General features: G+C 40.3%; 1 pseudogene across 1 annotated transcript; it reads right to left on the bottom strand.

Annotated features, from left to right (window-relative positions):
- Positions 1-7,644: 7,644 nt before the first annotated feature.
- Positions 7,645-8,032, bottom strand: LOC308241103 (activated RNA polymerase II transcriptional coactivator p15-like; annotated as a pseudogene). The gene has a single exon. The product of its transcript is annotated as an activated RNA polymerase II transcriptional coactivator p15-like (transcript).
- Between the last annotated feature and the right edge of the window lie 7,587 nt (positions 8,033-15,619).

Raw genomic sequence — 15,619 nt, 5'->3', positions numbered from 1 at the left:
ATCCTATCTTCTGTAACCAAGGACACATAAGGATAAATGACTTGCACTTCTCCCCAACCAGAGGGTAAATAGCTTCAATCACCCTACTCAGGGAGACAGATAGCAGAAATACAATTAGTGCCAAATGCCAACAACATCCAGGGAGAGATGAAGTTAAGGAAATACATCTCATTTTGGTACATCAGCCAGCATAAAGCTGATGAATAATCTATTGAGATCCTCCCCCAGTCCTCCCCTAACATCCCCTCCCCACCTCCCCAGCCTTTAAAAACCCTCAAAACAAAGGTCCCACTTGTGTTTTCCCTCCCTGGAGCAGGCCAAACCTTTCCCTTCTTTCTCTTCTTCTCCACAGGTAGGCAACTCCTAAAGTCTAAGGGACCCTTTAAGGACTCCACAAGGCTTGCAACCAGGGGGCAGTGGCCCAGCCCACATTACAAATCTAGACCTAAGTCAGCCTGAACTTAAGGGAGATGCCTCACTAGCAAGGAAACCTAAGAAACACCAGCACAACCTTCCAAATGAGCGCTAGCCAGTTTGTCTTACCCTAGAAAACTGCCTGCGAACTTTATCAGGAAACCTCCGACCTCACAGCCAACCATGCTGTTTCCTGATCACCTCTTCTCCTCACCCTTGGTCCAAACTCTCTCAGGAAGAGGCACTGTCCTCCCCCAACCCTTGGATGAGTTTCCCCTTGAATAAAAGACATCAAACTTGTTACTAAATTATTTTTGTTTTGTCGTTTTTGACAGTATAAAAATTGAAAAAAATGTCCATTAAACCTAACAAAAATGATGAAAGAAGTAATGGTGACATTTAAGGAAGAAAAGTGACTGAAGCTTCTGCTCCCTGTGCCTTCCCTGAAAAGAAGGGGCAAGGTGGCGGGTACAGTGATTGGTGAGACGCCGAGATGTGGGAAAATGAGCCAGCCCAGTAGACGGGAGGTGGGGCAGGGGAGGGTCCTTGAGCACGTGGAGAAATTTGGCCTGAGAATCTGTATTTTTTAAGCTTCCCCAAGGATTCAATGGGAGCTCCTCCATTAGTGATGTCATTGCTTGACCCGGAGCCAGCACAACCATCTGCCAGGTCTCCAGTCCTTCTCTCATTGTTATGTAAAGCCCATGTCTGCTCACAGTTTTTTCTTTTGCAGGGACATGGCTGTAAAGTAGGATAAAAAAAATTTGCAACGTTAAAATTAATAAATGTTTAACTTAACTTTATGTCAACTATAACTCAGCTCATATTTTGTCATACATAAAGTATAGTCAAGTATTTTAACTCTTTGCCCCAATTTCTTCTATTTAATAGGTATATAATAATAGTACCTTTTGCATAGGTAATTTTTAAATACTCACTTGACATTGGTAGGAATAAATGTGATGTTATATGTATAGCACTATACAAGGGTTCTGGTACACAGTATGCCAGTGCAGTATAATGTTATGAACAAGGTTATTAATGATAATGAACATGATGACAATAACGATGATGATGAAAGCATAATTGATTGAGGAACTCTCACTATACCAGGCACTTATGATGTTGATATTCCTCTCTCTAAAATACAGTGCCATGTGAGTCCCAAGCCAAACCATAGCTCTCTATAAGTAGTCTCCCACCTGTAAGACAGTGTTCCAAGGACGTTCACACCCATAATCTTCTTTACTCCTTATTGCTGCCCTTGCTAGGCAGGCAGCAAGGGCTTAGCAATGTAATGGAGGAATAAAGCACTGGAGGAATAAAGCTTGAGTCCCTGTGATTTCCAACAAGTCCTTTAACTCTGTTTTAGGCTCAATCTGCTCACTAGTGAGTCAGGAGAGAACTCCTGCTTTGTGGAACCAAAAAGGAGGCTTGTATGTCAAAGTGCTAAAGCACAGTGCCCATCTAATCTGCCCTTATTTTGGGAGCTAAGGAAACAAACATTGACAGAAATGACCTGACATGTGCACAGTCTCTCAGTTTACAAGAGGGAGAGGCAGGGCAGGAAATTGGGTCAGTGTGCCTTCCTTCACCAAGCACAGCTTCCTGAACTGCTGACATTCCCTGCAGGCCCTTCACGGCAGAGGCCCGGTAAGGAAAGACTCGGGGCACACAGACCCCTGTGGGCAGTGTTTTGTAAAGCAGACTTGCATTCCCGGACCCAGAGTTCAGGCCTCTCTGTGGGAAGTGTCGCTTCCTGTATCAGCCTCTGTGCCAAGCCAAAGCCCTATGGGGGTATTGCACTCTCTGCTACATTATAATTTATGCTAGTGTTGTAAGGTGCAGTGGGGCCTAATGTTCCTTCTGATGCCCTTGAAGCCACTATGAGTTGGATAATTTATTTCTGCTTAGAGTCAAGATAACAATCGCTACTATTCTTGAATGTTTCGTATTGGTGCTTTATAACCACATTATCTCATTTAATTCTCACTACAGCCCTCTGAGGATGTAGGTGCTATTATTATCTCCATCCTTTTAGGCCTTTATAGGTTAGCCTACCCTGCCACGGTCATGCACCTACCTTTGTAGGCTATCTCAGAAGCTAGTGCTCTTCATCACCCCATTGTTTCTCAAGAAATGGCCTGTGTAAACCATATATATCAAAATCACTTGATGTCCATTTCCTCTCCCAACCTATGGAATCAGATGGGGGTGGGTGGGAACAGTGGGAACCCAAGAATCTGCATTTCAAGGAGGTCCACAGTTGATTCCCATGGATATCCAAATTTGAGAACCACAGCCACACTCCTCAGCCTTCTGGATGCATTTCATCAAAAGATAGGCAAGGAAGGGAGCGATTTGACCTTCAACACCGACAGAACACATCTTTGGCATCATTTTAGAAAACAAAAGCCAAGTCCCTTTTCCCTTACAATTTTCTGAATAACCTACATAGGTTCTCTTTAGTGGGCTTGAGTGGGACAAAGTTGTTTTGTTCCTGTTGATTGACAAGCATTTTAACATGAATATTTAATGGGCAGGGCAGCTAGCACACTTGCCTAATGTAATATTTCAAGCTCTACTTTCATTCTGAAGGGACTTGCCCTCCCTTAATGCATGTCTACATCCTGTCCCAGTCCTTCCAACAGCATTTTCCACATAGATAATGCCAGTTCAGGAGCCACTTGTTCCCAGCTCTCAGTTTAAGATAGCACTTACACTTATCTTGAGATAAGGTGTTTTTGTGCTGACGGAATGCCACTGGGCATTGTCTAGATTTTTATTATTTCTTGTGCAGGCCCTCCATGCCTTCTTGGTTAAAACCCATTGACAGAATCATTTTGGCTGACGTCATTCAGATGAATCATTCACACTTTTACCATTCCATCTCTATTTCTATATTTTCCTTTCAGCCTCTGATGTTTCCCAACTTGCAAACTATTTGGGTTCAGTATTATAATGGGGGTTTACTTAAACCAATTGGGGGAATAAAGGACTCAGCCATCAAGATGTACAATCTTGTTTGCTATGTTTTTGGAAATTCTTGAACAGCGATTCATACAACTAACATTATACATAATGGTAAAAGATGAAATACTTTCCCCCCCAAGATCAGGAACAAGACAAGAATGTCTCCTCTGAACCCTTCTGTAAAGCAAATAAAGAAATTCGTTCAGATTGGAAAGAAATAGTTAAGACCGCCTTCATTCACAGATGGCACAATATTGTATGTAAAAAATCCCAAAGACTCTACAACAAACTACTAGAACTAATAAATTGGTTAAGTCACAAGATATGGGAAACTTACCCATTATTACTATGCTACTACTGCTAATAAAACAACTACACACTGTAAAACCTTTTCTACTATCTGAGAAATTTTTTTGTCTTTGCCAATTAAAATTAAAACAACAACAACAACAAAAAGAACAATGTATTAGATCTCCTCATAGACATAGTGACAGAATGCTGTGGGAGAATTAAAGAGGAGCACCACCCAGTTAGACAAACTTCAAAGTTTGAGGGCATAGTCCTCAAGACTGAGATTATCAACTCCAAGTTGGAGGCTCCCCAAATCACCCTCAAGTTCTACAATTCCTTAGAGTGACTCAGCAGCCACAGAAAGCTATTATTCTCCCAGTTACAGTTTAATTACAGGAAAAGGATATGGATAAAAATCAACCAGAAGAAAAGACAGAGTCTGACAGGGTTTCAAATGTGAAGCTTCCATTGTCTTTTCTCTGTGGAGCCAGGAAGTGCTATTCTCCCAGAATCAGTGTATGACAGTGAACGTGGGGTACACACCACCAACCAGGGAAACTCACTTGAGCTTTGGTGTCCAGAGTTTTCATTGGGATGTTATTATATAGGCATGACTGATTGATTGTTTATGTGATTGCTCCGTGGGTGAACTCAGTCTCCAATAATATTACATGATCCAAAGCCCTGACCCTAAGTCACATGGTTAGTCTTTGTTGTGTGGCCAGTTCCTACCCTCTGATTGTTGGATGTGGTCAGCCTTACCCTATAATCTGGTGTGGCCAGCCCCTGCCCTAAACAAAGATACTCCTTTGACAAAGTGTCTCCTAGAAGCTGAAGGCAAAGGCCAGGCCTTCTCTTTGAATGAAGCCAAATTCTTTTTTGTTTTAATATATTTTTATTGATTTCAGAGAGGAAGGGAGAGGGAGAGAGAGAGAAACATCAATGATGAGAGAGAATCATCGACTGGCTGCCTCCTGCATGCCCCCCTCCCCACTGGGAATTAAGCTCGCAACCCAGGCATGAACCCTGACCAGGAATCGAACTGTGACCTCCTGGTTCATAGGTCTACACTCAACCACTGAGCTGCGCCAGCCGGGCAAATGAAACCAAATTCTTTAGTACACAATACCTAACCAAGATTTGGAAGCCAGCTAAGGTTTATAGTTAGGATTGAGATAAGTAAAAGTCGTACTGAAGTCTGTGAACAAATCTGGGAAAAGCCACACTGGACTTATTTGTTACTATTATTGTATATGTTTTTAAAAAGAATCATATTCCTGAGTACTTAAATATGAATGGTAATGATTTTTACCCTTAGACTTTTGTGTCATCCTGAACACCTCTTCCTTCTTTTCCTGTTACCTCCTTATGAATATTTCATGTTTTCATAAAATTAGAGGGTTTTTAAAGATTGTAAGAAAAACTGAACTGAAGGTTAAACAAATACATTTTACTTGGAAGAAAGTAAAAGAATGGCCAAAATCAGGTTTGGGGTTTTATCTGTTTTCAGTAACCTATGCTTTAGTCTATAGTGCTGTAGGTAATTAAAAGTTATCTTGAGATTGGTTTTTGTAAATGCTTCATTGTACCTGATTTTTACAAGATAGTCATTTAGCAGAAGAAATGTGCAAATAATTCCCCATTTCAGCAGGAATAGGCAAGGAAAGAAGATCTAATCCTTGAATTATTTACTTAGATGAACAGAAATACCCCCACCCCCATCCCACCCTTTTTTTTTTTTTTCTTTTTTTCTTTTTGAAACAATGGCTATGCAAGATTTAGCCATTAAAGGGTTAGAGTAAGATGAAAATCCTCTCAGTAATAGTTGAAATCTGAGAAAATCTATCAAGGAAATTAAACACTTGATCAAAAAAAAAAAGAGAGAGAGAGAGAACGGTTATTGGTGAGAGCTGAGATTAAACAGCAGAGTCGTCTGAGGAGAGGCCTCAATTATAAAAAGCAGGCAGTTAATAATATCCTCTCCGGGACCTGCTTTTCCTCAAGATGTCTCTGTGGGGAAATGCGATAGTTTCAATTTTTTTTTTTCCACTAATATAGGAAAAAGTGCCTTACCTTTGAAAAATGTGAAGAAAACTATAAAATTTTGGGAAAAAAATCAGAACCAAGAAGAAACAATTTAGAAGTATGTTTCCAGTATAGGAGAAAGTACCACTCCTAATCAGGATCCAAGGTATTTTAAAAGTATACTTCTATTAAATTTTATTTTGCACACAGAACTATAGAAATAAACCAAAAACAAATAATAGTGATTCACACTTCTTGCATGAAGCTAAGCACTTCCATCCATTTGAGCACTTTATTTAGCTCATAAGAACACACACATTCCTGAAGTGAGCCAGTTATTTGAATCCTTCTTTCTTAGCAACTCATCACATGGATCTGAGGAGAAACAACCACTTCCATGCTGTGTTTCTCTATTGAAAAGAAGGAGAACAATTTAGTCAAAATATTACCATCATTATCATCACCTACCATCAGCATTATCAACACAACTACCACATATCAAGCGCCAACTATGTGCAGGCATTATACCATATACTTTCTTTTTTAAAAAAATATATTTTTATTGATTTCAGAGAAGAGGGAGAGGGAGAGAGAAACAGAAACATCCATGATGAGAAAGAATCATGGATTGGCTGCCTCCTGCAAGTCCCCTACTGGGGATCAAGCCCACAACCAGAATCCAACCTAGGACCTTTCAGTTCGCAGGCCGACGCTCTATCCACTGGGCCAAACTGGCTAGGGCTATACCATATACTTTCCATATTTAATTTAATTAATTCTTATAAAAGCATTAAAGGTGAAGGTATTATTATATTCACTTGATAGAAAAACCTATCACTCAGAGAATTCACAATCTGTAAAGAAAAGAGTTAAAACCTAGTTCGGTGGGGCTTTAGATGCCTCTACTCTTTATCCCTGCCCCAGTGGTTCAATGGTTTAGCATTTCCTATAAGCAATTGTATCTGTACTGCAGCCTGTGTTCAGGACTGACACACCATGTGTGTGCCCGGGGTTAGCTCAGTGCCTAGAAAGACAGCACTGTCTCTGCCATGTCTATAGGCCTAGAATTAACAAAAGATGGGTCCCCACAACTCAATGGGGAATGGGTCAGGTGAAGTAGATCAACTTAACTTGACTGTGAAGATAATTCTGATTTATTTGGGTCCCAGCAGCAAACCAACTAATCCCTGAGCTAGGCTGAATGAGCCACTTGGTCCTGAGCCAATTCACACTCTGTCACACTCTATCCCAACACCATATGTCAATAATAGGTACTTAATACTTGGTAATATTCAAAATTCTAATATTATTTCAAGTCCAGCATGCTTTCTATCACCTCATACATTCATTCAGGTAAGTATACAAACAAAAAATATTTCATTGATATATTTAGTCCAAAACTTTTTGGTGGCATGAAACAAAACCCAATTTTTGCCTAAGAAAACAAGTTAATCTATTGTCTCACATAGCTAAATCATGAGAAGGGCAGACCATAGCTGGTCTGAGGAAAGACTGAGTCCAGAGGCTCTAGCACCCCCAGGATTGTCTGTCTCTTCAAGGAAGGCACTGGTGGCTCCAGGCTCGAACCCTCAGAGGGCCACAACCAGAAAGGAGAACGTGGGTGTGAATCTCTGGAGCTCCACTTTGAGAAATCTGGAAGGAGTTGCAATGTTCTAACTTGAATCATGTACCAATCTCTTGGACCAATCACTGGGGCCAGGGAGGCAGTCACAGGGTTGGTGGTGAGCACAAAGCAATCCTCCTTAGTAAAGTTGACAATCAGCTTCACTGAGAACATTTTCATAATGCACACTTAAAAAAAAAAGTATTCTGACAAATTGTTCTGCCATCCAAATATACAATAGCTTGGAAAACAGCATTTAGAAAACAAAAAGACAAATTAAAGCAACTAGAACAGTGCAGGTTTTTATGGCTCTGATTTTACACTTTTCTTGCTGCATCATCAAAGTCAGAAATCTGTTCCTTCAGCTGGCTCCATTGCTTGGGATTTAAAGAAATACCTTTCCTTCCTGGTGTCATTTCACCTTCTGGATTCATCCAATGTTCTCTAATATCAATTAGGACTTTTCCTTTAAAGTCCCGAACGCTGAAGTATCTCATTTCCCCAATCTGAAGCATGTTATCATTTCTGCTGTTGACAGGGCCTTGCCATTGTACCAGTCTTTTGCTTCTTTACAGGTTTTTCTGAACTAGTTTTCCTCTTTAACTTTTTGTCAACGTCACTGTCAGAAGAGCTTGAAGAAACAAGTTCCTTTGATGTAGGTATTGCTCTGCCCCTGCCCTGAACAGCCCTGTGCTCTTCGCTCATTGGCTACTGACCCAAATGAGCTTGCTTCCCAAGAAGAGGAAATACAGACAAAACTCGAAAAGTGTCCCTCTTGAACCATAGGGTATAATCCATTTTTTAAAAAATATGAAACTCCTATTACCTTAGTGCATATAAATAAAATCACTTGTTGTGACAACAGAGATACGTGAAAGTATATAGCCTGGGGTCTGATCATAGAAAGTACTCGGTACATGTCTGCTAGATTTGAATCCAAATCTTCCTTGAAAGTCAAAGTACGCTTTTTGTTTGGGTTGGCCTTTCGTGTTGCGGCCCCTTCAAACAGCAACCGTTTCCTGCTAATGTGGGCTTGGTCTCCTGTCAGCGGAATCACATGTTACAGATGTTCCTTACAGAATGAGTTTTGTGACAGGAGAGGCAGCTAGAAGGTAGCTTGAGGTGCCTGAGTTCTCTGTGAAAAGGAGCCATGAAACTTAGGCAAATCTTTTTAGTTCGCTGGGCCTCAATTTCTTCATTGGCAAAACTCCCTACCAATATCTCCCTACCAATAAAGCCATAGGAGGAGGATTGCATTAGATAGCATCTAGCTAACAAGCTAGCTCATATCAAGCACTGAAATAATGGAATTTCTTCCCTTTCTGGGAAAGGATTGCATTGTGCCAGACCTCAAGGAAGCAGTACCCAAAGAGAGTCTAGAACACCCGCTGAGACATCCGGCGTGAAAGCAACAAATGACTCAAAAAGAGAAAGGTGGGATGCAGTTCTTCATTGCCCTTTTCTTAGACCAGCAGAGCTAGCTTCTCTCAGCTTCTATCAAGTTGCAAAATTGTTATTTTCAAGTATATTGAATTGTGCCTACTGAGAAAAACAAATCATTTTTTAAAATTTGGGTTTGTATGTGTACATGTGATATGATGCCGGTAAAGGTATTCAGCTATTGAGCTTGGAAAGCGTATGCTTTTAAAAAGCATTCTGGACACATTGCTGACTGTTACATATATTCATTTGTTCATTCATTTATACTTTACCACTTGTTCTAGAAATAAGTTTTTTAAGGTTTCACCACTGGTAGTTGAATTTCTTCCTTTCCCAACACTGGTATTAACCTCTTTAACCATTCCTCATTGATTTGTTCCAAAATAGTTTACTATTGTCCATTATAGTGTAGTTCATGTACCTATGCTTAATGCATGCTCTGATTATAAGAACCCTTCTGGCCCTCAGAAACCCAGATGTAGCACAAATATTCATAGCACGTGGCCCTTGGGAAATACCTGGTCTGGAGCTCTCAGCCAACCTGGGAATAGTTTGATGTGATTCAGTCTCTTGGAAACAATGTCTAATGTAATCGCCTTAACAGTATAATGCTGATTAGCTAATTGCGATAGAAATAACGTTCGTTGAAGAGATCAGGTTCTTCTTTTTACTTTAATGGCCTTTCAGGGCTCTAGGTCAATTGCTGGTGAAACACAGGGCTGCTGCCCAGTCATTTGACACCCAGGCTTAACGAGTTTCTTGGGGAAATTATTACAAGACAGCATACACCTAAGCAGCAACCCTCATTTTTAAAAACATATATCATATGGTATTTATTTTCTTGGGCCATCCATTCCCTATAATTGTATTTCATCTCTGAGGTGCACGTTCTCTAGAACAGAATATTCATAACCATAACATATGTTAAGACACTTACACACTGGAGCAGGGTCCAGCATGGGTCTCCAAACTGTACTAAGAACATACCACGATGTTAAGTATTTTTAATTTTTTGAGGAACCTCCATACTGTTTTCCATCGTGACTGAACCAAATTACATTCCTGCTAATAGTGCATAAGAGTTCCCTTTTCTCCACATTCTCACCAACACTTGCTATCCCTTATTTTCTTTTATTTTTAATTTTATTTTTCAATTACAGTTTACATTGAATACTACTTTGTGTTAGTTTTAGGTGTACAGCACAGTGGTTAGACAATTATATACTTTACAAAGTGATCCCCCAATTTTTTAAGTACCCACCTGCCACCATATAATTATTACAATATTATTGACTATATTTACTATGCTGTATTTTACTACATCCCCATGATTATTGTTAAAGTAAAAAAAAAACACATTGAAACCTGTAAAGAATTGTTGTGAGTTTATTTGAGCCAAACTGTCGACATATGCCAGGAAGCAGAACCTCAATGAATTGAGATAATGCTCAGGAGAAATGGCGGGTTACATCTGTATTTATACATTGCAATCAAAGGAAAGGGACGTAGGTGAGTTACATGAAATTCATTGGTGATAGATTAGGGAGGTGGGAGAAAGCAAAGCGGGGAAACCTCTGGGATAGGGTAAAAAGTGAAATGATGGACATGTGCTTCTTTTACAAAGATGGATACAGGATACTTTAACGTAATTAACAGTTGACAATTAACTTGATAACAATAACAATGAGGGAATGTCCGGGTGCCATTTGTTGTGCCCTGGGGGGTCCGGGGTAAAAAGGAAGTTACAAGTTACCCAGACATCTCACAGATATGTTATCTTAGAGGCAAAAAGGCAAATGGGCTCATTAAAGATCTAAGTTGATTTTTGTCTGGGAAAATATCGGCCTAGGACATGACTACCCACTATAACCTGTTTGTAGTTAAATATTTAATTTTCAAACCATCTTTTGTGGTTATTTTAGGTCTCTGAGTTTGCAAGACTGCCACGCAGGCCTCCCCTGAGCTTGTCAGGTTAGCATGTGGCTCCTTTCGTCCACACTATTTTGTTTCTATCAATTTGTACTTCTTCATTACGTTTAAGTCTAATTCATTTTGAATTAATTTTTGTGGTGTTAAACAAGGGTCCAATTTTATTTGACTGCATGTGAAGATCCAGTTTTCCCAACACCGTTTATTGAAGAGACTATTCTTTATCCATTAAGTATTCTTGGCTCCCTTGTTAAATATCAGTTGACCACATATGCAGGAATTTATTTCTGGGTTCTCTATTCTGTTCTGTTGGTCTATGTATCTGTTTTTATACCAGTACAATACTGTTTTAATCACTGGTAGGACTTACAAAGCAATATAATCCTTAAAGGGTCATTTTGTAAGCTTCCCCGCCACAGGAGAACAAAGACTAGGAAGACTTGTCCAAGCTTCCCGCCACAGGAGAAGGAATACCAGGAAAACTTGTTGGACAGGAAATGCCTGACACCAGGAATCAAACCATATAAGGAACTAAAACTGCCCAGAAGCACCTAATCCCACATTCACATTCTCTAAACCCATCAACGAACCCTTTAGGGGATTTAGGACCCACCAACAAAAGTTTCTTGTCAGTGTCTGCATTTATATTGACGAGACTCCAGCTTCTAGGTGCTGCCATCATCGACCCAATCAAAACCTCTTGGCTAGGTGCTGTGTAGCCCTTCCCTTTCGATGCCCCCCCGCCCATCCCCTTTTTCTTAAATAAATTCAATTTTCTGTAATCACCTAAGATGGCTATTTAGCCTGCCCTCTGGTGGATGCAAGGGGCCACACGCTGACCTGACAAGTTCAGGGAAGGCCTGCATGGCGGTCTTGCAAACTCAGAGACCTAAAGTAACCACAAAGGATGGTCTGAAATTAAACTTTAACTAAAAGCAGTTTTGTTGGGCAGTTATATCCTAGGCCGGTATCTTCACTGACAAGGTCAACCTTTACCTTAACTGAGCCTATCTGTCTTTTTGCATCTCTGATAACATACCCTTGAAATGTCTGGGTAACTTGTAACTTCCCCTTTTCTGGAGCCCCTGGGGCACAACCTAATGTGCTGGTGCCAGGACAGATACCCCAAATTCCTTCATTATCATGCTAATTGTTCCTGCACCCACCTAAGTATGTGTCCATCATTTTACTTTTTATCCAATCCCAGGGGTTTTTCCCCTCCTTCCCTCTCCCCAACACGCCCCCCCCCCCCGCCTCCTTAATCTATCACCAATGAATTTCATGTAACCCACCTATGTCCCTCCTTTGATTGCAATGTATAAATACAGATGTAACCCGCCATTCTCCGGAGCATTATCTCAATTCATTGAGGTTCTGCTTCCCAGCATATGTCCACAGTTTGGCTCAAATAAACTCACAAAAATTCTTTACAGGTTTCAATGTTGTTTTTTTATGTTAACACCTCATACTGTTGGAGAAAACCAAAGACGCTTCTAAGAAAAAGGAGGGACACTGTTTAATACACTGGCAGACTTAGGGAACAGCCTTCCAAATCTGAGTGAAGGAACACGCATGGGGCTTTCCTTTATATCTCCCTCCCTGTGGTCTTTGTCCCACAAATATGGATTATGCTTCCGGTCCTTTTTGCGGGCCTTGCAAGAAGGCCCCCAGGTGTTGGGGATCTCCAGGCCATATCTGATGGTCTAGCCTGGCGCCAGCATTAATAACCCTCCCTCCAGGGCAGTGCACTGTCCACAGTAACAGGTTCTGCAAGACCAGTATCTGGGAAGGATAGAGGGACTTAATTATAGGTTATCAGGAATGTACACTGAGCTTGCTGGCTTGGATTCAGATCACTAGCCCCAAATATCAGGGTTACATTGAAATTAGCCCTTTTTAGACTTCTCAATACCACCAAATTTAACCTTCGATCATTGTAGCTTTGCAGTATACAGGGTGGGGGCAAAAGTTGTTCATATGGAACATAATGCAATACTAAAAAATAATAGAAGAGTAAACTGTGTTTTGCATATTCACAACTGTAAACCTACTTTTGCCCCCTCCCTGTAGTTTGCAATGAGGAAGTGTGATACCCTATCTTTCTCAATATGACTTTGGCTGTTCAGAGTCTTTTGTGGTTCCATACACATTTTAGGATTGTTTTCTCTATTTATGTGAAAAATACTACTGGAATTTTGATAGGGATTGTTTTAAACCTATAGATAGCTTTGGGTAGCATGGATATTTTAACAACATAAGTTGTTTTGATCCATGAACATGGGATATATTTCCACTTGTTTGTGTCTTCTGCAATTTCTTTCACCAAAGTTTTTCATCAACTTCTTTGCATAATTTTCATTCTATAGGTCTTTCACTTCCTTGGTTAAATTTATTCCTAAGTATTTTATTGTTTTTAATGCTATTGTAAATGAGATAGTTTCCTTTCTTTCTTTTTCAGATGTTTCATTGTTTAGTCCTGGCCCAGTTCTGAAAGCCATGCCCTATCCTGCCAGACTCCAGCCCACATAATCATGCCTGCTCCCAATCACATCCTCCTTCTTCCTAGCAGAGCCATGGGAATCGCCTGTAATACTTTTTGTTTTTCAAAGAAAACTGCCTTTAAAACTCTAAACATCACACTGTTGCTTTTATTTTTTTCTTACTTTCTTTCCTTCCATAGCAGAATATTAAGGATTTATGAAAAAGGTAGAAGAAAGAAACGGTCAATTTTTAAAAGCTCAAATATCCGTGTCCTTCAACAGTTCATGAAAATACTTTCACTGTTAAGCCCTAAATGAGGAAAATAAAATCAATGTGCTAAGTTTTCTCATAAATTAAATGTATTATTTTTTAAAGGACTAGTTTTACTAGTATTCAGACTCTTCTTACTATTTATCTAATATTAAAATATCTTTCTTTTATGAAATGGTGATGACAGAAACTGATAATTTTTTCTTAATGTCCTGTTTTGCCAACTGTATGTTTGCCTTGCCCCCGTCCCCAACGTCTCACCTCTCCCCATAATTTAACTGTTCTGGAAACTGCTACACTAACATATGCCTTTTTTCTTATTGTTAATAAATTTGCTTATTTTCCCCCTAGATTTTCCTTGTTACTATTTATAAAACCTGATCAAATAGAATAAAATCTCTAAATGTCTTTGAAATTGCAACTGTAGCTCGAACACGCAGGATATTTATAAGCAGGGAAATGTTGACAGTACAACCTCTCTTTAAAATGTGTTCTCTGATGCTCGGCCAGTGTGGCTCAGTGGTTGAGCATCAGCCTATGAACCATGAGGTCATGGTTCAATTCCCGGTCAGGGCAAATGCCCAGGTTGTGGGTTCAATCCCCATTGTGGGGTGTGCAGGAGGCAGCCGATTAATGATTCTCTCTCATCATTGATGTTCCTATCTCTCTCTCCCTCTCCCTTCCTCTCTGAAATCAATAAAAATATATTTTAAAAAAATGTTCTCTGAAAAGCGTGAAAATGCTGCCTGCTGAGGTATCTCACACCAAACATGATTCTGAATTACACCCAGTCAGGATTGTAAAAGCCAAACTGATGCCATCGATGTGTTAGCTCTCTTATAGGAAGTGACTTTCCAATACCAGAAGCATGCACTGAACATAATTGAAACAAAATTATTCTTACACCTTATGCAAAGACCTTCAAGAAGAAATACAAATTTTTAAATCTAGTTTAATCAGTAAGCTACTTGAAAGAAGAAACTTAGGTGCAGGCATTCATTCCTATAGTGTAATTTTAGAAACGAAAAGAGCTTCCATCCCCCAGTTTATCTCCCTGCCAACCTATAACAAAACACAGCTCAAGGAAACTTCCAGCGGCAAGACTCCCAGCTCCGCTTGCTTCTGTAAAGGTGACTGTCTTCTGACATTACCCAGGGAGCCAAGGTTTCCTGCTCTGGACTCGCAGGCACTCTCCCTGCTCTCCTCCTGCAGCACCCTCCTCCCAGTCGATGGCAGCCTCCGCCATCAGACCTGTAAAGAATACTTACAGGACGATGAGAGGTAACTCAGTGTCGAAAAATAGATTCAAACATGGTAACTACTCCAAGATTGAATAGTTTGACCCTTGATTCATGTTCCACCGAATACCCCATCCTTTCCCCCAGAGTCAAGCTTTTTCAATCATTTCCAGCCCTCGTTCCTAGTGAACGCGGGCTTCCTCTGCCAGGCCCAGCGAAGCCAACCGGGGAAAGCAACCCTGTCATTCGTGTCTCAGCTCCCTTCCCCCCAATCCTACCCAACTCTGAGTGTAGGCCGTTTCCACCTGGTTCCCTACAACCAGTGGTATGCTGCAGCTGGCTCAGGCTGTCTCCAGAGAGCTGACTGTACAATTACCAGGAATTTTGCATACTAGGTATTAAAATAGTTATTATTAAATGTTAAAGCATGCAAACTTATAATTAAGAAAATTCTATAATAACAAAGGTAGTAAGTAATAAAAACTCATCACTACTTAATTATTTTACTCTACTTTACTGTTTTCTATGTGCTGAAGATTCTTTACGTCTATTACGTCTGAAGGTCTTTGCATAAGGTGTAAGAATAATTTTGTTTCAATTATGTTCAGTGCATGCTTCTGGTATTGGAAAGTCACTTCCTATAAGAGAGCTAACACATCGATGGCATCAGTTTGGCTTTTACAATCCTGACTGGGTGTAATTCAGAACACTATATCAGTGTGTGTTACTGGGCATCTCTTCCCAGGACTGAGTGCAGGACATCACAATGGTAGCTTGAAGTCTGTCCTGGGAGTACTTACACCACTGCTACAAATCAAGGTTACTCCCATTGCACCCTCTGAAGCAGTTTTGCGGTTCTTACTAGCACACCATTGTGCAACATGACGGGAAAATCCAGCTATTCCCTTCCCAGTGCCTGAAGAAAGCCACAGAG

The sequence above is a fragment of the Plecotus auritus genome (assembly GCF_963455305.1).
Source record: "Plecotus auritus genome assembly, chromosome: 2".
NCBI lineage: Eukaryota > Metazoa > Chordata > Mammalia > Chiroptera > Vespertilionidae > Plecotus > Plecotus auritus.
This window is presented reverse-complemented; position numbering and strand designations above follow the sequence as displayed.